The 22,016-nt window shown below is 46.3% G+C and overlaps 1 long non-coding RNA gene across 1 annotated transcript in view; it reads left to right on the top strand.

Annotated features, from left to right (window-relative positions):
* The window catches only part of LOC141167267 (uncharacterized), a 106,145-nt gene that overhangs the window by 39,601 nt on the left and 44,528 nt on the right, over positions 1-22,016 (top strand). Inside the window, exon 2 of the long non-coding RNA XR_012251412.1 lies at positions 21,812-21,902. This is a non-coding gene — a long non-coding RNA (uncharacterized lncRNA). The remainder of the gene's footprint in view (positions 1-21,811; positions 21,903-22,016) is intronic.

Here is a 22,016-nt window from a genome sequence, read left to right on the forward strand (position 1 = left end):
TTTTTCTCTTCATGTCTATGTACCTGAAACTGGAGCCAGGATTTGTCGTGCACTGCTTCCCTTGTGGATAATTGCCTGCACTTGTAGCTGATGTGAACTTTTTTTTTCTTTCACTAATCTGTATGCCTAGGAAGAATGATGGAGGAGGAAGCATCAGATAACACTTCCTTTTTCACCATTGCTTTCAACTGTATCGCATCCAGTATGACAGGCGGGGGGCCTGGTATCAGTGCTGGCACCGGGCCACCCCTGGCTCATGGGCTACGCAGCAGCCGCATGGCCTGACGCCATTGGCGGCACGCCACTGGTGTCCAGGTCTACTACAAAGAAAGGATATCACTATAGATAAGCGGATCAATTTTTGAGACTCCAGTCCAGCGTCCAGGTCAGTGGTACCAGGCGGGGCGGTGCTGGTCTCTGATCGCTTGTTCTTTACTAACAATGTAAAATCACAGTGCGCTCTGTTGCCCGCTCGTCCCTTCTGATCAGAGCCGGCGAGGGAGCACACAGTCACTGTGCTGTCACGGGTGTGTCAGATGTGACAGACAGTCACCCTGCAATTGGTTGCAGAAGATCTCTTCGTTTGGCATTACAGACACCTTCTTAGCTGTTTCACTCTAGGACCCAGCGGCTACCTCTCTTTTGCTCTAATTGACACCCTTGGCTGGGTGTTTAAATAGTTTCACTTTGCTACAGGGCGGTGCCGGTGATATTCACATGTTTCCTTGTGAAATCTTGGAGCGAGTGCAGTCTGTTTACTTCTTCTCTGGTGCTAAGAGGACATGTGTGTTATCTCTCTGAAGTCGGCTCAAGCTAAGTTATCTTTCCTCCGTGTCTATCTACCTTGTTGTCTTTAGTTCGACTAGTGCTCATCTCCCTCCTTCCTTATCCAGGGCCAAGCACTAGGGAAATACAGGGATAGGTTCCTGTGCGGCGATTGGCGAAGAACCAATATAGGGACGGTAGGGGAGACAGGATGATATCAGATCAGAGGTCTCCACTCCCCCCTTTCCCTAGAGTCTGAGCTCCCTTCCCCTCTTCCCTTTGTGTTGCGCTTAGTCTTTCCCACACCTTGCGTGACATGTGCACTGAGAAGAACAGTGCAAAGTAGCAGTAATCTACTGAGCATCCGTCAGAATTGAAAACTGATGGATGCTCAGTAGAGCAGGGACTAGCCCAGCCCCTGAAATAGACATAACTGATGACTCTTTATTTCAAGGTGGGGACAGGGCTGCTACAGTAACCACCGGCTCTGCCACCTGATGACTCGTTTGAGTATCCCAGCATGCACTTTATCAAAAAGGAAATAGCAGAAAAAAAAGCTGTTAGATAGTATAGTGAAAGACAGATAGGGAATTTTTAATTAAATTATACTAGAAAAAAAGATCAACTTATGACATTAGATAGATAAATAGAGATATAGGAGTAAAATAAATTTATTTTCGGATCAACCCATTAATGAATCAGTCGAGTATAGGCTGCTAGTCATGGGCTATTGCTTTGTGCTTGCCCCCCCCCCCCCCCATGCAAAAATTTGCCAGCCAGCCCCTGGCCACAAAATCATCATCATCGTCATCATCATTCCTGACTCCCCTGACAGTGGTGTCTGTATAGAAAATATAATGAACTCCTTGAACCCCCCCACCGCTATGTACATTAAATGTAATGGCGGCGGAGGTGGACTGAGCAGAACACTAACTTCAGCAGATGGTGTTGCTGGAAATATCCTGGAATTGGAATTTCTGATTATTAGGAGAATACTGTGTGCTGCAATGGACTGTTATGTACTAACTAGTAAAACACTGGGGCAAAACTGTCTTTGAAAAAGAAAAGTGTATGTATGAATGGTAAAGGTGTATGTATGAATGGTAAAGGTGTATGTATGAATGGTAAACTCATCATTAGTGACCAGTACCAGGCAGCTGCTGGCAAAGTACAAAATAAAAACATTTGATGTTTGAAAAGAAGCATATATGCTCATGATGAGAATGACGCGCCCCCTGGGACATATTCCTTTTTGAGGGGAATACCCGGCACCGGATCAGATGGGGGGGGTTGTAGTCTCCGAGCGGCTGTGACCCGGTCCCGTGCCCAGGGCGTCAAGCTAAGTGTTATGTGGCAGCTTTACAGATGTTACTAAAGTTCTTTTGTGTCGACTACGCCACCCGTTGTGATGCGGTCACTGTGGCCGCCGCTGCAGCAGGGTCCGCTGAGGCTGATGGTGGGTGCGCAGCTTGGTGAGATAACCCCCAACGGGAGGGGTATAGCCTCAGAGGGGACAGGCGCAGAGGATGGGGGTTGTGGTGGTGCGATGCAGCCGGCAATGAAGACAGACTCGGGTTGTGCAGTTAAGGGTGTTTACTTACTGCAGATGTTGTACTGGTCACTCCAGCTGCTAGTGACCACCCGAGCCGTGCTGCGTCCACCAGGTCCTGGATCCAGCCAACCCCCAAACAAGTCCGGAGCGTGGCCCTGAGCTCTCCCTCTGTCCTTTCTTCAGCCGTCCCCACCAGTGATTCACCTAGGTCCAGCTCCCTCGGGCCTTCTTTTGGGACACCCTTGGCCCTGGGTTCCCTGACCCTTCATGTGGTGTGCCTTCGGGGTGAATGTGGTGGGTGACCGTGACAGACACTGCCCACGGTCTCCGGTCTCTGGCTGGGGAATGTCTTTGCCCCCACCAGCTTGGGTTCCGGTACCCTCTTGCTGACTCCTCACCCGGTGCTCTAATTTGGGTTCTTGGGTCTCTTCAGTCTTCCCCCTCTGGGTCTTTCTCTGCTCCACTCTCTCTCTCTCCAGGGCTGCTGTTTCCTTCTCTCTCCTCTCCAACTGACTTGTTCTCAGCGTCTGACCCTGATCTAAGTTGGTGCCCTCCTTATATATCCCTCTATGTGTGAGCTCAGGTGACCAGCACCCAATGAGCTCCTATCACTACCCAGACTGCTCCCCCTATCTGCTCCTACACTACATGGGATGTACCACCCCCCTCCCACTCCAGCCAGGAACAGGCTCGGTTGTACCTGCACATTTCTAAGTGGGAGTACCGTCGGCCTGCTCCTCTGGAATGGGATGTATGTAGTGCATGCAGTCTATCTGAGCTCAGTTCCACACTCCTTCCTTACCCGGGAGTGGAATATCACACCTCTGGGTTGAGGTGCAATACCCCTGTAGCAGCCGAATCCTCAGGGTGCTACATTCCCCCCTGGTAAATCACAGCACGTCCTCGGGCTGTAAGACATAAAACACCAAAACATACAAAATTTTTATATGAACATATAAAACATATAAACATTATATATATATAAAACTTTTTATATAAACATTCTCGTAGATTTCTCTTGTCTCTGGTTCCTCCTCCGGACACTGTGCACCGTGTGTCCGGGAAAAGTGCGACAGTCTCTTAGAAAATCTGGTTTTCTATAAAACCGGTAGGGGGCGCTTTAGGACGCGCAACTATATACAGGGAAAGTTGGAAGTTGGCCGCTCTCAGTCCTCGGCCAGTTAGAGGAAAGGGAATGGCTGCTCACAGTCCTCAGCCTGTAGGATTAAGGGGTTAACGGGTAACAGTTCACTGGTCCCAAAGGGGACTATTTTAGCAGCAACAGTTTCAGTTTCTTTATACCCCCATGGGGTAACTTATTTACAGCACCTGCTCTGCCGCACTCAACGGCGTCTTCCTCCTGCTCTTTCTTGATATGATGTTTCTTCAGACCCGTCCGGGTCCTCTGGCTCCTCCTCCCCGTACCGCAACTCCTCCTCCGTCAAGCGGTGTACGTGGAGGGCGTAGGGTCCTTTGGCACACTTGTGCCGGGTGAAAGTGACTTCGTCTCCGACGTAGAGGTCACGGCCTTTGTGACCTTCCGGCAGGTGGGACTCGACGTCTCTGCGGGTCACAAAGACGTCACCGCGGTTGTTACGGTCCCGAATAAAGCCCCACCCATGCTGCGGGTTGAACTTTATCACTGTCCCGATGGTGCGGGGACAATGCGCTGCACGGGGGTTCCTCCTAGTCCGGCTCTTCTGCTCCGCGCTCTGGATTTGGGCCTGTTGTTCTCTGACCCGCCTCTCCTCCCGTTCTCTCTTAAACTCTGCCAGCTGTTGACGGCAACACTCTGTACGTTCAGCTGCGGCTGCCCGAGTTTCTCCGGTGAACCCCATCAAATCTTCTCCCGTGGGGTCCCACACGAATTGGGCTTCTGCTAGAGGAGGCGAGACCCGAGCCACGGGCTTCGGAGCCGGAATTAGGGGCTCACACAAGGGCCCTAGTCTTTGCTGCCGCTCCAGCTCAGGGTACCCTTCGGGCCAGATGAAGGGCCGCCCGTCCGGCCATGTGAGCTGGCCGAAGAGGTCCTCCCCCAGGTGTGGCACCCTAGGTATTACGGGCGCGGGCGCGGTGGTGGTGGCGCCCAGGTTGCCCAGGCCTTGCGGCCAGGCCTGGGGCACCTGGAAGGTGAAGGGCACCGTTAGGACGGCGGCGCCCTGGGCTACCTGGCCTTGCGGCCAGGCCGGAGGCTCCGCAGAGGTAGGGGGCGCTGTTGGTGATGCGGCGTCCGGGGGTACTAGGCCTTGCGACCAGGCTGGTGGTAATTCCTGCTTTGTCACGCTCCGGGTCGGTGCGTGTGACGTCACAGGGGTCGCGGCGGCGGCTTCCGGTCGGGGCCTAGTCCATGGCGGTGACCTGGCGGCTACGGGCACAGCAGGGGGACTTTCGGGCTCTGCGACGGGGAGCTGGGGCAGGTAAGCGGTGTCACGGCTTGGGGTATAGGCGTCCCCTTTACCTGCCTCCATGCGTTCGGCTCCCTCCTCGGCGCCGTCTCCGGCCTTGGGTCCTCCCGCGCCATCCTCAGAGGCGGTCTGCTTCCTCTTCCAGGGTAGCGTGCTCCGTTGACTGGTCTCTGCTTGCTGGGCCATCTCCCGGCTCCACTCCGCCAGTATCTCGCGCTGTACCCGGGCCATCCTCCTTGCGAGGCCCTCCAGGGCAGTTTGTGCACACTCCCGGTCTCGGGGGAGCTGCGCTAGGATCTCCGCTAGACCTAGCGGGGTTGTGGACTCTAGCAGGCTCCTGACCATCGGGTCGGTGCTGCTCTGCTCGGCTTCTGGCAGGCTCCTGGCCAGCGGGCCGGTGCTGCTCTGCCCTCCTTCCTCGGTCTCTAGCAGACTCCTGGCCAGCGGGCCGGTGCTGTTCTGCTTTCTTTCCATCTCCGGGTGAGCTTCTCCGCTACTCCTTGTTAGACCTCTTGCCTCCGGGTGCGCTCGCTCCAGACTGCTCCAAGCGACACCCATCTTTTCTCTTCTCTTTCGTCTCCTCCCACTTCGAGGGCGGTCCCGGGGCAACTCGGTGACTGTCAGCTCCAGGGGGAGTTCTTTCACGCTGACAGACACCTCCAGCATCACAGTCTCTGTTGGTGGGGGCGGTTTCCACTTTTGGCGCCATTTTCTGTCCTGGCCCACGATGGGAGGTGGCCTCCTGCCCTCCTTTGGCACGCCCATAATGGCGTCCGCTGCTCTTCCAAGGCGGGAAATCTGCGGTTTTGGCGGGAAGCGTCGCCCAGTGGCGGGAAACTCTGCAGATGGCGGGAACAAGCTGGAAATGGCGGACAATCGGCGGGAAACGACTGGTGATGGAGTCCGATGGCGTGGACCCTCCGGAACCGGCGGGAGACTTCTTTCTGAGGTAAACTTGCACTTTTCTTCAGGCACGCAGTACCCGGTTGTTGTGGGCACGTAATCCTGCCGACTACGCCAAAGTTGACGCGCCCCCTGGGACATATTCCTTTTTGAGGGGAATACCCGGCACCGGATCAGATGGGGGGGGTTGTAGTCTCCGAGCGGCTGTGACCCGGTCCCGTGCCCAGGGCGTCAAGCTAAGTGTTATGTGGCAGCTTTACAGATGTTACTAAAGTTCTTTTGTGTCGACTACGCCACCCGTTGTGATGCGGTCACTGTGGCCGCCGCTGCAGCAGGGTCCGCTGAGGCTGATGGTGGGTGCGCAGCTTGGTGAGATAACCCCCAACGGGAGGGGTATAGCCTCAGAGGGGACAGGCGCAGAGGATGGGGGTTGTGGTGGTGCGATGCAGCCGGCAATGAAGACAGACTCGGGTTGTGCAGTTAAGGGTGTTTACTTACTGCAGATGTTGTACTGGTCACTCCAGCTGCTAGTGACCACCCGAGCCGTGCTGCGTCCACCAGGTCCTGGATCCAGCCAACCCCCAAACAAGTCCGGAGCGTGGCCCTGAGCTCTCCCTCTGTCCTTTCTTCAGCCGTCCCCACCAGTGATTCACCTAGGTCCAGCTCCCTCGGGCCTTCTTTTGGGACACCCTTGGCCCTGGGTTCCCTGACCCTTCATGTGGTGTGCCTTCGGGGTGAATGTGGTGGGTGACCGTGACAGACACTGCCCACGGTCTCCGGTCTCTGGCTGGGGAATGTCTTTGCCCCCACCAGCTTGGGTTCCGGTACCCTCTTGCTGACTCCTCACCCGGTGCTCTAATTTGGGTTCTTGGGTCTCTTCAGTCTTCCCCCTCTGGGTCTTTCTCTGCTCCACTCTCTCTCTCTCCAGGGCTGCTGTTTCCTTCTCTCTCCTCTCCAACTGACTTGTTCTCAGCGTCTGACCCTGATCTAAGTTGGTGCCCTCCTTATATATCCCTCTATGTGTGAGCTCAGGTGACCAGCACCCAATGAGCTCCTATAACTACCCAGACTGCTCCCCCTATCTGCCCCTACACTACATGGGATGTACCACCCCCCTCCCACTCCAGCCAGGAACAGGCTCGGTTGTACCTGCACATTTCTAAGTGGGAGTACCGTCGGCCTGCTCCTCTGGAATGGGATGTATGTAGTGCATGCAGTCTATCTGAGCTCAGTTCCACACTCCTTCCTTACCCGGGAGTGGAATATCACACCTCTGGGTTGAGGTGCAATACCCCTGTAGCAGCCGAATCCTCAGGGTGCTACAAGAACATAGTTTTGCCTGTAAGTCACTAGTGCGGCCACACTTACAATGCTAGTTACAATTTTGGACTCCAGTGTATTAGGACATACAGTAGCTGAACTAGAGCGGGTGCAGGGAAGAACGACCAAGTTTATTAAGGGAATAGAGGAACCGCTGGAGCCAGGTTATCAAATTTGAGGTTATTCATTTTGGAGAAGTGACAGCTTAGGGGCAATTTTATTACAATGCACAAATATATGAGGGAAAGTACAGAGATCTGTATAATGATCTTTTTACATCTGGGCCTGCAACAGTGACAAGGGCCATCCTCTACATATAAAGGAAAGTTTTCTCCATTACTACAGATGACAATTCTTTACTGTGCAATAATTGAAATTATGGACCTCTGCCACATGATGTTACTGGACATAAGGGAAGCAAACATGATGTGTCTTTTATCTGCTGCACTAAGTTTCCTTGGTTGACCACTGCGTCTACAGTCCTAAATGTTGTCCATTCCTTGTTGCTTCTTCAAAAGAGCTAGAACAGCACATCTTGAATACCCAGTCTGCTGTGAAATCTTGGCCTGGGAGAGACCTGGCTGATGCAGTGTAACTACATTGTATCTTGTTGCTGTGCTCAGTATTGCCTTGATATATAACCTGAGACATGAAACGGTTTTCTATAACCTCACCATTGTAGCAGAGATAGGCTGTTCCTCACCCAATTTAAACCTCCTAGACAGCTGTTTCTGTTTTAGTTAATTACTGTTTCACCCTACTTATGAAAATGATGATCATTATCACCTGTTTGCTATAATTAGTCACTTATCAACCTGACTATAAGGCTATGTGCAGACGTTTAGGATTTGCAGCATAAAAATCTGCTGCATATCTTGATGTGTTGGCAGGAAAAATGCTGCGTAAAATACAGAAGTTTTTCCAGAATTTTTCCATTTTGTTTTTGAAACGTTTTTTTTTAATGCATTTTTGCCGTAGATTGGTTGAAAAACGCTGCAAAAATGCTGAAAGAATTGACATGCTGCAGATCTACAGCAAAGGGAAAGATACGATCAAAGCTACACAGCAGGTGATTTAATCATAAAATATAGCTTTTATTAAATATATAATTAAGAAAAAAGTACACCACATAATATGGCAAAAACAGTGCGAGACATACATATCTAAAATACCATCATGCTCCATGGACATAGAGGTCCACATATAAGACCCCCACAAGGACTATAATCATAGACCCTAATGCACCTAATCAACAGATCTCTAATATATATAACCAGTTAGTGTGTATCTAGTGATCAACTCGTTCAGCCTAACTGTATGGCAGTATAACAATGTAGTTGACCACTTATTACAATAATAAAATATACCTGGACTGAGGGTTAACTGAGGGGATGCTCACATGTGGACCACGCGTCCACCCCGACGCGCGTTTCGGCGTTACCTTCTTCAGGGAGCTTGGTTTCAAACTGGGGGTGTGTCCTTATAAGCCTATCAACGGCCAATAGGAAGATGTGGGCGGACATCTAATGACGCGCACAGCGTCTCCGTCGCCTCGGTAACCCGCGATGCCGGCGTCATGCGGAGGATCCCCCAACAGTCACGTGGGCCCACGTGACCCACAGGTCCTAGCATGAAGATGCCGGACAGCGCGGGTCGCCCTCAGCAACCGAGAACGCCTGCACGTACCTGTCCAAATACCGCACAAATATAATTGGACTTAAGCAAAGTATTCTTTGACCCTAATAAGGGTCCGTCTTAAGACTGCCCACAGCCGCCTCAGGAAATGTAACTACGAATATATGTGGTAAGGTGTCCATTCTTTTAGTATTTTGCTACCCACAGCCATCTAGTGGCGGGGCATAGTACAAAAAGTCTCCCTAGGGGGATAGAAATGCAAATATACATAACAATATATATCGGTGTAAAGACAATTTCACATATACAGCGGAACTCGTCATATGTGTAAAACTATACCTGACATCAGTATGTTATCATAGCACTAAAATACTTATTAAAGATACATGATCATAATAGTCATAATAATATTATATAATAATTAAAAATACATACTCACAATAGTATTATATAGATAAATTCCATTTCAACTATAATATTGTCCAATAGCCAGGATTAGTGATCACATATACATATAAGGACACAAAGAACATGACCCCTGTACCATAAATATAGGAATCAAAAAAATATATATGTGATGCCTTAATGAGGTAAGAGGTTACCACAACAGTGGAAATCCCAACCACATACCTCATAATATACAGTCACCTGAAAGATGGAAGTAATACATAATACAATACTTCATTTAAACAAAGTTCACTATGTGAGCAAAGAGGCTTGTAGGCTTGGCAATTGCTGTGCGAAAATATCACGAATTCTTCTTCTCCTCCACATGCACTCATCCATACGGACCGGATACAGTACGGACACAACCCTCCAGAGAGAAAGTTCACAGACCAATAATGATAGATAAAACTGTAAATAACATATAATAAAATAAGAATTTTAAAAACTTTAAAAACACAGCAATGATATGTAATAGGTAGAGTGGAAATCAAAGGAAAGGAGCAAAGCTGAGACTCTCATTCAGTCCATGTGGGTGTACAGTACCCAATTTCCAGATCCATCTGGACTCTAGCTGAGCCAAACGTTGGCTGAGTTTACCTCCACGAATACCAATTTTCAAAGCGTCAATCCCTCTGACCCTCAATAGTGAACTGTCACAATTATGGCAAAGTTTGAAGTGTCGTGGTATCGTCCTGAGTGTGGAAGGGTCCATACAGTCGACTGCCGCCAAAATCCCCAACACATGCTCCCTAACTCTCACTTTAAGTTGCCGTGTGGTTAGGCCAACATAAATTAATCCACATGGACATGTGGCATAGTAGATAATGAAGCGTAAGGTACATGTAATACGACTTCTAATGACATACGTCACCGTACCAGCGGCATTAGAAAAAGTATCAGTACGCTCTATATTCGGACAGGCAACACAACGGCCGCATGGAAAACTTCCACACTCAGGACTAGAGGCACCAAAAATTGTAGCGGTTCCAGATTGAAATTGATAATGGCTATGTACCAGACAGTCACAAAGGTTTTTAGAGCGGCGTACAGCAATAGATGGGCGATCTGGGAGGATTTTAGACAATACAGGATCAACCAAAAGGATGGGCCAAGTCTTAACCAAACATTCCCTCTTCCGTCCAAACTGACCATGATAATTAGTTATAAATCTTGGTTTATCCTCTAGTTTAGAGATCTTTTTCTTATAGAGCAAATCATATCTATTGGAATATTTGGCACGATGGTATGCCCTTTTTACCATACGTCTACTGTAACCTCTCTCATAAAATCTCTTTTTCAAATCTTCGGACTGTCTGGCAAAATCCACATCATCCGAACAGATCAGGTGACTGACTTGGCCATTCAAGAATATTCCACTTCTTTGCTTTAATAAACTCCTGGGTTGCTTTGGCTTTATGTTTTGGGTCATTGTTCATCTGTAGTATGAAACGACGACCAATCAGTTTGGCTGCATTTGGCTGGATCTGAGCACACAGTATGGCTCTGAATACATTAGAATTCATTCGGCTGCTTCTGTCCTATGTCACATCATCAATAAACACTAGTGACCCAGGGCCACTGGCAGCCATGCATGCCCAAGCCATCACACTGCCTCCGCCGTGTTTTACAGATGATGTGGTATGCTTTGGATCATGAGCTATACCACGGCTTCGCCATACTTTTCTCTTTCCATCATTCTGGTAGAGGTTGATCTTGGTTTCATCTGTCCAAAGAATGTTCTTCCTGAACTGTGCTGGCTTTTTTAGATGTTTTTAACAAAGTCCAGTCTAGCCTTTTTATTCTTGATGCTTATGAGTGGCTTGCACCGTGCAGTGAACCCTCTGTATTTTCTTTCATGCAGTCTTCTCTTTATGGTAGATTTGGATATTGTTACGCCTACCTCCTGGAGAGTGTTGTTCACTTGGTTGGCTGTTGTGAAGGGGTTTCTCTTCACTATGGAGATTATTCTGCGATCATCCACCACTGTTGTATTCCGTGGGCGCCCAGGTCTTTTTGCATTGATGAGTTCACCAGTGCTTTCTTTCTTTCTCAGGATGTACTGTATCAAACTGTAGATTTTGCCACTCCTAATATTGTAGCAATTTCTCGAATGGGTTTCTTCTGTTTTTGCAGCTTAAGGATGGCTTGTTTCACCTGCATGGAGAGCTCCTTTGACCGCATGTTTACTTCACAGCAAAACCTTCCAAATGCAAGCATCACACCTCAAATCAACTCCAGGCCTTTTATCTGCTTAATTGAGAATGACATAACGAAGGGATTGCCCACACCTGTCCATGAAATAGCCTTGGAGTCAATTGTCCTATTACTTTTGGTCCCTTTAAAAACAGGGTGGCACATGTTAAGGAGCTGAAACTCCTAAACCCTTCATCCAATATTAATGTGGATACCCTCAAATGAAAGCTGAAAGTCTGAACTTCAACTGCATCTGAATTGTTTTGTTTAAAATTCATTGTGGTAATGTCTAGAACCAAAATTATAAAAATGCTGTCTTTGTCCAAATATATATGGACCTAACTGTATGTGTGTGTGTGTGTATGTATGTACGTATATATATATATGTATGTAAGTATGTGTGTATGTGTATATATATATAACCTTGAGAAAGGTTCTGTGAACCGAAACGTCGCCTTTGGGCTCATTAAAGTCCATTTTTTTTCAAAAATTTCTTGGAGTGCTGCCTCTTTATATTTTTTCTATATATATATATATATATATATATATATATATATATATACAGTACAGACCAAAAGTTTGGACACACCTTCTCATTTAAAGATTTTTCTGTATTTTCATGACTATGAAAATTGTACATTCACACTGAAGGCATCAAAACTATGAATTAACACATGTGGAATTATATACTTAACAAAAAAGTGTGAAACAACCAAAAATATGTCTTATATTCTAGGTTCTTTAAAGTAGCCACCTTTTGCTTTGCTGACTGCTTTGCACACTCTTGGCATTCTCTTGATGAGCTTCAAGAGGTAGTCACCGGAAATGGTTTTCACTTCACAGGTGTGCCCTGTCAGGTTTAATAAGTGGGATTTCTTGCCTTATAAATGGGGTTGGGACCATCAGTTGTGTTGTGCAGAAGTCTGGTGGATACACAGCTGATAGTCCTACTGAATAGACTGTTAGCTGCTTTTTTCTTGCCATAATACAAATTTTAAGTAAAGAAAAACGAGTGGCCATCATTACTTTAAGAAATGAAGGTCAGTCAGTGTGAAAAATTGGGCAAACTTTGAAAGTGTCCCCAAGTGCAGTAGCAAAAACCATCAAGCGCTACAAAGAAACTGGCTCACATGAGGATCGCCCCAGGAAAGGAAGACCAAGAGTCACCTCTTCTTCTGAGGATAAGTTTATCTGAGTCACCAGCCTCAGAAATCACAGGTTAACAGCAGCTCAGATTAGAGACCAGGTCAATGCCACACAGAGTTCTAGCAGCAGACACATCTCTTCAACAACTGTTAAGAGGAGACTTTGTGCAGCAGGCCTTCATGGTAAAATAGCTGCTAGGAAACCACTGCTAAAGACAGGCAACAAGCAGAAGATACTTGTTTGGGCTAAAGAACACAAGGAATGGACATTAGCCCAGTGGAAATCTGTGCTTTGGTCTGATGAGTCCAAATTTGAGATCTTTGGTTCCAACCACCGTGTCTTTGTGCGACGCAGAAAAGGTGAACGGATGGACTCTACATGCCTGGTTCCCACCGTGAAGCATAGAGGAGGAGGTGTGATGGTGTGGGGGTGCTTTGCTGGTGACACTGTTGGGGATTTATTCAAAATTGAAAGCATACTGAACTAGCATGGCTACAACAGCATCTTGCAGCGGCATGCTATTCCATCCGGTTTGCGTTTAGTTGGACCATCATTTATTTTTCAACAGGACAATGACCCCAAACACACCTCCAAGCTGTGTAAGGGCTATTTGACCAAGAAGGGGAGTGATGGGGTGCTACGCCAGATGACCAGGCCTCCACAGTCACCAGACCTGAACCCAATCGAGATGGTTTGGGGTGAGCTGGACCGCAGAGTGAAGGCAAAAGGGCCAACAAGAGCTAAGCATTTCTGGGAACTCCTTCAAGATTGTTGGAAGACCATTTCCGGTGACTACCTCTTGAAGCTCATCAAGAGAATGCCAAGAGTGTGCAAAGCAGTCATCAAAGCAAAAGGTGGCTACTTTGAAGAACCTAGAATATAAGACATATTTTCAGTTGTTTCACACTTTTTTGTTAAGTATATAATTCCACATGAGTTAATTCATAGTTTTGATGCCTTCAGTGAGAATGTACACTTTTCATAGTCATGAAAATACAGAAAAATCTTTAAATGAGAAGGTGTGTCCAAACTTTTGGTCTGTACTGTATATATATATATATATATATATATATATATATATATATACTACCGTTCAAAAGTTTGGGGTCATTTAGAAATTTCATTATTTTTGAAAGAAAGGCACATTTTTTTTCAATGAAGCTAACATTAAATGAATCAGAAATACACTCTAAACATTGTTAATGTGGTAAATGACTATTCTAGCTGCAAACGTCTTGTTTTCATTGCAATATCTACATAGGTGTATAGAGGCCCATTTCCAACAACCACCACTCCAGTGTTTTAATGGTACATTGTGTTTGCTAACTGTCTAAGAAGGCTAACCCTAGAAAACCCTTGCACAAGTATGTTAGCCCAGCTGAAAACAGTTTGGCTGATTTGAGAAGCTATAAAATTGACCTTCCTTTGAGCTAGTTGAGAATCTGGAGCATTACATTTGTTTTTTTCTATGAAACTCTCAAAATGGCCAGAAAAAGAGAACTTTCATGTGAAACTCGACAGTCTATCCTTGTTCTTAGAAATGAAGGCTATTCCATGCAAGAAATTGCCAAGAAACTGAAGATTTTCTACAACGGTGTGTACTACTCCCTTCAGAGGAGAGAACAAACAGGCTCTAACCAGAGTAGAAAGAGAAGTGGGAGGCCCCGCTGCACAACTGAGCAACAAGACAAGTACATTAGAGTCTCTAGTTTGAAAAATCGACGCCTCACAGCTCCTCAACTGGCAGCTTCATTAAATAGTACACACAAAACGCCAGTGTCACCGTCTACAGTGAAGAGGCGACTCTGAGATGCTGGCCTTCAGGGCAAAGTGGCAAAGAAAAAGACATATCTGAGACTGGCTAATAAAGGGAAAATATTAATATGGGCAAAATAACACAGACATTTGACAGAGGAGGATTGGAAAAAAGTTTTATGGACAGACTAAGTTTGAGGTGTTTGGATCACACAGAAGAACATTTGTGATACACAGAACAACTGAAAAGATGCTTAAAGAGTGCCTGATGCCATCTGTCAAGCATGGTGGAGGTAATATGATGGTCTGGGGTTGCCTTGGTTCTGGTAAAGTGGGAGATTTGTACAAAGTAAATGGGATTTTGAATAAGGAAGGCTATCACTCCATTTTGCAACGCCATGCCATACCCTGTGCACTGCGCTTGATTGGAGCCAATTTCAATCTACAACAGGACAATGACCCAAAGCACACCTCCAAATTATGCATGAACTATTTAGGGAAGAAGCAGGCAGCTGGTATTCTATCTGTAACGGAGTGGCCAGCGCAGTCACCAGATCTCATCCCTATTGAGCTGCTGTGGGAGCAGCTTGACCATTTGGTAAGCAAAAAGTGCCCATCAAGCAAATCCAACTTGTGGGAGGAGCTTTAGGATGCATGGGGTGAAATTTCTCAAGATTACCTCAGCAAATTAACAGCTAGAATGCCAAAGGTCTGCAATGCTGTAATTGCTGCAAAGGGAGCATTCTTTGACGAAAGCAAAATTTGAAGGAGAAAATTATTCTTTCAAATAAAAATCATTATTTCTAATCTTGTCAATGTCTGGACTATATTTTCTATTAATTTTGCAACTCATTTGATAAATAAAAGTATGAGTTTTCATGGAAAACACAAAATTGTCTGGGTGACCCCAAACTTTTGAACGGTAGTGTATATATTGTAATGCAGCAGATTGCTGCATTGCTAAAATGTCCAGGGGGTGTGTTCTCGCTGACCATTTACCTCCCCCTCAGGTGACTGATCACATGACTGTGACATCATCACAGGTCCTGTGTGCACAGAAGGATATAAAAATCCTGGTGGTTTTGAAACAGGAAGAGAGAGAGAGGCCTGGTGAAGCCTGGAAGAGGTAGGCTGGATCCCTGTGTTTGAGATACCAGTAGCCTTGGAAGGCAAGAGGCCTGGTCCCTGTGTGGGACTCCACTAGCCTGGAAGGCAGAGGCTGGATCCCTGTGGTTGAGATACCAGTAGCCTTGGAAGGCACGTTGCCCGGAGGCCACATCTGGGAAGCCTTAAAGCCACAGCTGTGGCAGAACCGAGCTGTATATTATATTATAATATAATACACTGCTCAAAAAAATAAAGGGAACACTCAAATAACACATCCTAGATCTGAATGAATGAAATATTCTCATTATAACACATCCTAGATCTGAATGAATGAAATATTCTCATTGAATACTTTGTTCTGTACAAAGTTGAATGTGCTGACAACAAAATCACACAAAAATCATCAATGGAAATCAAATTTATTAACCAATGGAGGCCTGGATTTGGAGTCACCCCCAAAATTCAAGTGGAAAAACACACTACAGGCTGATCCAACTTTGATGTAATGCCCATAAAACAAGTCAAAATGAGGCTCAGTATTGTGTGTGGCCTCCACATGCCTGTATGACCTCCCTACAATGCCTGGGCATGCTCCTGATGAGGTTGCAGATGGTCTCCTGTGGGATCTCCTCCCAGACCTGGACTAAAACATCCGCCAACTCCTGGACAGTCTGTGGTGCAATATGACGTTGGTGGATGGAGCGAGACATGATGTCCCAGATGTGCTCAATTGGATTCAGGTCTGGGGAACGGGCGGGCCAGACCATAGCTTCAATGCCTTCATCTTGCAGAAACTGCTGACACACTCCAGCCACATGAGGTCTGGCATTGTCCTGCATTAGGAGGAACCCAGGGACAACCGCACAAACATATGGTCTCACAAGGGGTCTGAGGATCTCATCTTGGTACCTAATGGCAGTCAGGCTACCTCTGGCGAGCACATGGAGGGCTGTGCAGCCCTCCAAAGAAATGCCACCCCACACCATTACTGACCCATTGCCAAACCGGTCATGCTGAAGGATGTTGCAGGCAGCAGATCACTCTCCACGGTGTCTCCAGACTCTGTCACATGTGCTCAGTGTGAACCTGCTTTCATCTGTGAAGAGCACAGGGTGCAGTGGCGACTATGCCAATCCTGGTGTTCTGTGGCAAATGCCAAGCGTCCTGCACGGTCTTGGGCTGTGAGCACAACCCCAATCTGTGAACGTCGGGCCCTCATACCACCCTCATGGAGTCGATTTCTAACCGTTTGTGCAGACATGTGCACATTTGTGGCCTGCTGGAGGTCATTTTGCAGGGCTCTGGCAGTGCTCCTCCTGTTCCTCCTTGCACAAAGGCGGAGGTAGCGGTCCTGCTGCTGGGTTGTTGCCCTCCTCCATGTCTCCTGGTGTAATGGCCTGTCTCCTGGTAGCGCCTCCAGCCTCTGGACACTACACTGACAGACACAGCAAACCTTCTTGCTACAGCTCGCATTGATGTGCCAACCTGGATGAGCTGCACTACCTGAGCAACGTCTGTGGGTTGTAGAGTCCGTCTCATGCTACCACGAGTGTGAAAGCACAACCAACATTCAAAAGTGACCAAAACATCAGCCAGAAAGCATTGGTACTGAGTTGTGGTCTGTGGTCCCCACCTGCAGAACCACTCCTTTATTGAGGGTGTCTTGATAATTGCCAATAATTTCTATCTATTGTCTATTCCATTTGCACAACAGCATGTGAAATTGATTGTCAATCAGTGTTGCTTCCTAAGTGGACAGTTTGATTTCACAGAAGTTTGATTTAATTGGACTTATATTCTGTTGTTTAAGTGTTCCCTTTATTTTTTTGAGCAGTGTATATATGGAGTGTTCAAGAAGTTACATACCACAGCATGTTCTGTCAGTGTTAGGCTGCGTGCCCACTATGCGTTTTTCAAGCGTTTTTGCTGCGGAATTTCCGTAGCGAAAACACTTAAAAAACGCTTGGTAATACATGCCCCATGGTCCCCAATGATAATCCGCATGTGCTGTGCACATGCTGCGGAAATTTCCGCTGCGGATTATCATTGCGGAAAAATACGCAGCATGTCCATTAATTTTGTGGACACACAGTGTAATTGCCGCCATTGACTTGAATTGAAACGCTTGATATCTGCATCACTACATGTGCACACGCGGATATGAAGCTATTCAATGTGCGGATGGTACCCAGGCCTGGTGAAGAGGAGACTCTCATCCAGACCTGGGTACCATGGTACCTGTAAAAAAAAGAATTTAAAATAAAAAATAAAGATTATACTTACCTTCCGATGTCCCCCGGTCTCCTCAGCGATGCTTGCGGTGTGTTGGGCGGCTCGCGGTGGTGTGAGGACCTGATATGACGTCATTGAGTCATGTGACAGGTCACGCGACCGCTGACGTCGGCGGTCGCGTGACCTGTCACATAGCTCAATGACGTCATCGCAGGTCCTTCACACCACCGCGATACTCCGGGGAGACCGGACGCATCGGAGAAGGAGACAGCGGGCCATCAGAAGGTAAGTATAATCTTTATTTTTTATTTTTCACCATTCTTATTCTTTTTTTGGAACTATTACTTGGTCACACTATATAATTCCATGCCGGTTGCATGAATTTATATTGTGTTACCAAGTTGTCAAGCACTTTTCCAAGTGATGCTAAAATCGCTTGGAAAAGCGCTTGATAACCCGCATGCAGAAATGCATGCAAAAACGCTTGACAAACGCTTCTACCTGGCAGGAAAAACGCATGTAAAATCCGCATGCGTTTTTCCTGCCAGGGAGAAGCGGAAAAAATATGCAGCATTTCTGCATCGTGGACACATAGCCTTAGAGAGCTGAGCTGAGCTTTTCTGTGCATGTTGAGACTAGTGTTGAGCGATACCTTCCGATATCAGGAAATATCGGATCGGATTGGATCGGACCGATACCCAAAAAATATCGGATATCGCCGATTCCGATACTGGAAACCAATGCAAGTCAATGGGACACAAATATCGGAATAAAAATAAACCTTTTCTTTCCTTGTAGGTTAATTCTACATGAAGGAAAACAACTAAGAATAAAGTAGAATGTATTACATGAAAAGCCGGCAATTCAGCAGCGACATACACCGGTACCCGACAATTTAGAACAGAAAGAATAGAACATCACACATAGATTAGATAGATAGAAACATGTCAGTCACATATATAAGAAGTACAGTGACAGTGTTGCTTACTGTACTTGTCATTTAGTGTAAAGGATTTATTAAAAAAAATAACAGTGTTTTCAGGATTTATTAAAAAAAATAACAGTGTTTTCATGCACCGTCTCTTTAAAAAAGGCAGCTGGCAATTCAGCAGCGGTGTATGCCGCTGCTGAATTGCCGCCGGCTTTTTTAAAGAGACGGTGCATGAAAACACTATTATTTTTTTTAATAAATCCTTTAACACTAAATGACAAGTACAGTAAGCTGAGCGCTGCCATCCAGCTTGTCATCCTTCAGAGACACTGCAGAGCGCAGGCATTATGGGAACTTCCGATTCCGGTATTCGATATTCTAAAAGTATCGGAACTCCGATACCGCGAATATCGGTCGATACCCGATATTTCAGTATCGGAATGCTCAACACTAGTTGAGACATGTCTGGACATGCAACAGGCACAATAGAAGTTCAGTCTGATGAAAGTACTGAAAGTGATAGGATGGTAAGTGTAGTACAGTGCGGCTCTACAAAGAAAGTGAGGCATTTGGAGCTTTGTGATTAAATTCCTTACAAAGGCAGAAAATAAGCCTGAAAAAATCCAAGAAAGAGTGATTTCTGTATTTGGTGATGACGCACCTTCCTACTACCAAGTAAAGTTTTGGGCCAGGCAGTTTAACCCCTTTACGACCTATGACGTATAGGTATGTCATAAGTCGCCTCCCCCTGTTTGATGTGGGGTCCGATGCTGAGCCCACATCTTTTCCAGCACATGTCAGCTGATTTTCATCAGCTGACATGTGCCCCTAACAGCCGCGATTGAATCGCAATCCACTTGCGGCTGTTAACATGTTGAATGGCGCTATCAATCTCCAACAGCGGCATTTAACATGGCCGCGCAGGAAGCACGTCATAAGACCCGCCCATCGACGCCCCCGTCACATGATCGCGGGTGGCCGATGGGTTGGCATGTCAACCAGGGGTCTGCAGGAGACCCCTGTGGTTGGTTATCTGCTATAAGTGACGCCCAGCGGTCGGCGCTCATAGCAGATGAGCATTTCTGCAACATATAGCAGAGCAATGTTATTTTCTGGTTTTTATTTTTAGATTCTGTCTCTCACAGGTGAAGTGTACCTATGATAAAAATTACAGACCTCCTCATTCTTTGTAGGTGGGAAAACTTGCTAAATCAGCAGTTTATCAAATACTTAGTTTCTCTATATACAGTACAGAAAATATGTGGGAGCTCATACTGTATACAGGGGGCTATGTGGGGGGTCTTATACTTTATATAGAGAGGCTATCTGGGTGCTTACACAGTACACGGGGCTGTGTGGGGGCTCAGAATATATATAGAGGGACTATGTGAGGGCTCACACTATATAAAGGGGCTACGTGGGTTCTCATACTGTATATAGGAGGCTATGTGGGGGCTCATACTGTATATACGAGGTTATGTGGGAGCTTGTTACTCTACACAGGGGTTATCTAAGGGCTCATACTACATATAGGGGTAAATACTGTATATAGTAGTGGCTATATGGGGGCTCATACTGTATATTCATGGGCTACGTGGGGGCTCATTGTATATAGGAGGCTGTGTGGTCTCATACTGCATATAGGGGGCTGTATGGGGGCTCTGAAGACCCTTTCAGCTTTTTGAGAGTTGGGCAGAGGACATCATCTCTGAAAATAGGGTCACACAGCTGCACATTAACAGTTTGAGCAGCACTCTTAGAAGAGAGAATGCCTTGAGATTAAGGGGGAATAGTATCTCCACTGATTACTGAGGATGATTTCATTCTCCAGGGATTATTCCGGAGTGGTCCTTGTGGTGGGATGCAGGTCTGGACAGTTGTCGTCATCCTATTACAGAGGAATGAATATGTGTGAGTGTATGCTTTAATAATGATTGAGTGAATGCTTAGATGAAATGGCAACTATAAGGCAGCCAGGAATGGATGTCTGACATCCCAGGATCTATGCAGACTAGCTGCATACTTTGTGTAGTACGGGCTGTCAAAAGGGTCATTTCAGGATAGGCAGGAACATAGTTACCTAGCTTACATAATGTGTGATAATGAAATTATCAAAAGGGTGAGGTACTGTGGAAGAAATTATAATTCCATTGTCTTTCCCTTGATCTTAATATGTCTTGGTATATGTATCAGAAATAGAATATCTGTTACTGCTTTGCGATATTTCTTTATCCCATGTTCTCTTTTTTTCCTTGTTCCCCCATATTTTTTCTTTTCTTTTCCTTCCTGTTGTTTAATCCCATTTGGTATAATAATTAGAACGTTTTTAATAAAAACAATGTTAACAAGAAAGACAATATCTGCTTAGTAAGAAAATGCTTTCTTAACTCCTTCATGAATAACGTGCTAAAGAAGAGCCGCCCCCGGCTGAGCCAAGCTGAAGGAGGAGAATGGTCACTTCACGAACATTCTTGATGTTGCCCCTCAGGAGGTGGCCAGTTGGCTTTTTAGTTGTGTTTAACTATATAAAGTGTGCTGCTTCTATGATAGTGCAGCACTCATTAATTTTATGGAAATGCATTACCCTGTCACTTATTATAATAAATTAACTTTCTTTTAATTTTCAACAGCCATCATCACGTTGGTTTATTATCCACAACAGAACCCCCCCTCTATTACTGACAGCTGTAGAAGGTCATTTACACATTTACATTTGCAGTAATAACTTACATTTCCCTTGCGTAATATGATTGTGGGAGAACTCGTGTGCTGAACTCACCAAAATCATCTGCGTCTCCAGGACGTGTACAAGACCATCCAGAAATGATGCCCCCCTCCTCCCCCAGTAATTCCACTCCCCTCCCCAGTCTAGACTCTTCTCAGCAGACCCCATTGACACCAGCAGACATGGGGGCAGAATAGGAGATGAAATGGGGAAGGATGGGAGATGACATGGGGGTAGAATGGGAGATGACATGGGGGTAGAATGGGAGATGACACGGATGTAGAATGGGAGATGATATGGGGGCAGAATGGAGAGACATGGGCAGAATGGAGCGACATGGGGGCCGAATGAAGAGACACAGGGGCAAAATGGGAGATGACATGGGGGCAGGATGGGAGAACATATGAGGTCAGGATGAAGACATATGGGGCCAGGAATGAGACATGGGGTCCAGTATGAAGTACATATGGGAGTAGGATGTGGGACATTATTACTGGAGGGGCTATTTAAGGGATATTATTACTGCTGTGGTGTATTTTATTTTTGAGGATACTGTTTTCAGTGGGGGGTTCTGTTACTGTGCAGGGCGACACTATGTCGCTTTTTTCTTGATCTGATGTAGTGTATAAGTTGGGGAAAAATTAGGGAATGTGCTCTGGAAACTGCCCTAGATAACTATGTGTAATTTTCTGCAGGAGACGAGTCCTGGCTGGAATAAGTGATGGTGGTCTGTGCTGGATGAACAAGAAAAGCGAAGATGAAAGACTTCAACTAGAGATGTTACCGGTGAGTCAGTGTATTACCTGTACACTGACACTATACACTACATACTACATACAAAGCTCCTGTGTATAATGTCACTGGTGATCACTGTATTACCTGTACACTATACACAGAGTT

This window comes from Phyllobates terribilis, unplaced genomic scaffold, assembly GCF_046119375.1.
Source record: "Phyllobates terribilis strain yellow unplaced genomic scaffold, ASM4611937v1 Scaffold_1__5_contigs__length_1240528914, whole genome shotgun sequence".
NCBI classification, from domain to species: Eukaryota; Metazoa; Chordata; class Amphibia; order Anura; family Dendrobatidae; genus Phyllobates; species Phyllobates terribilis.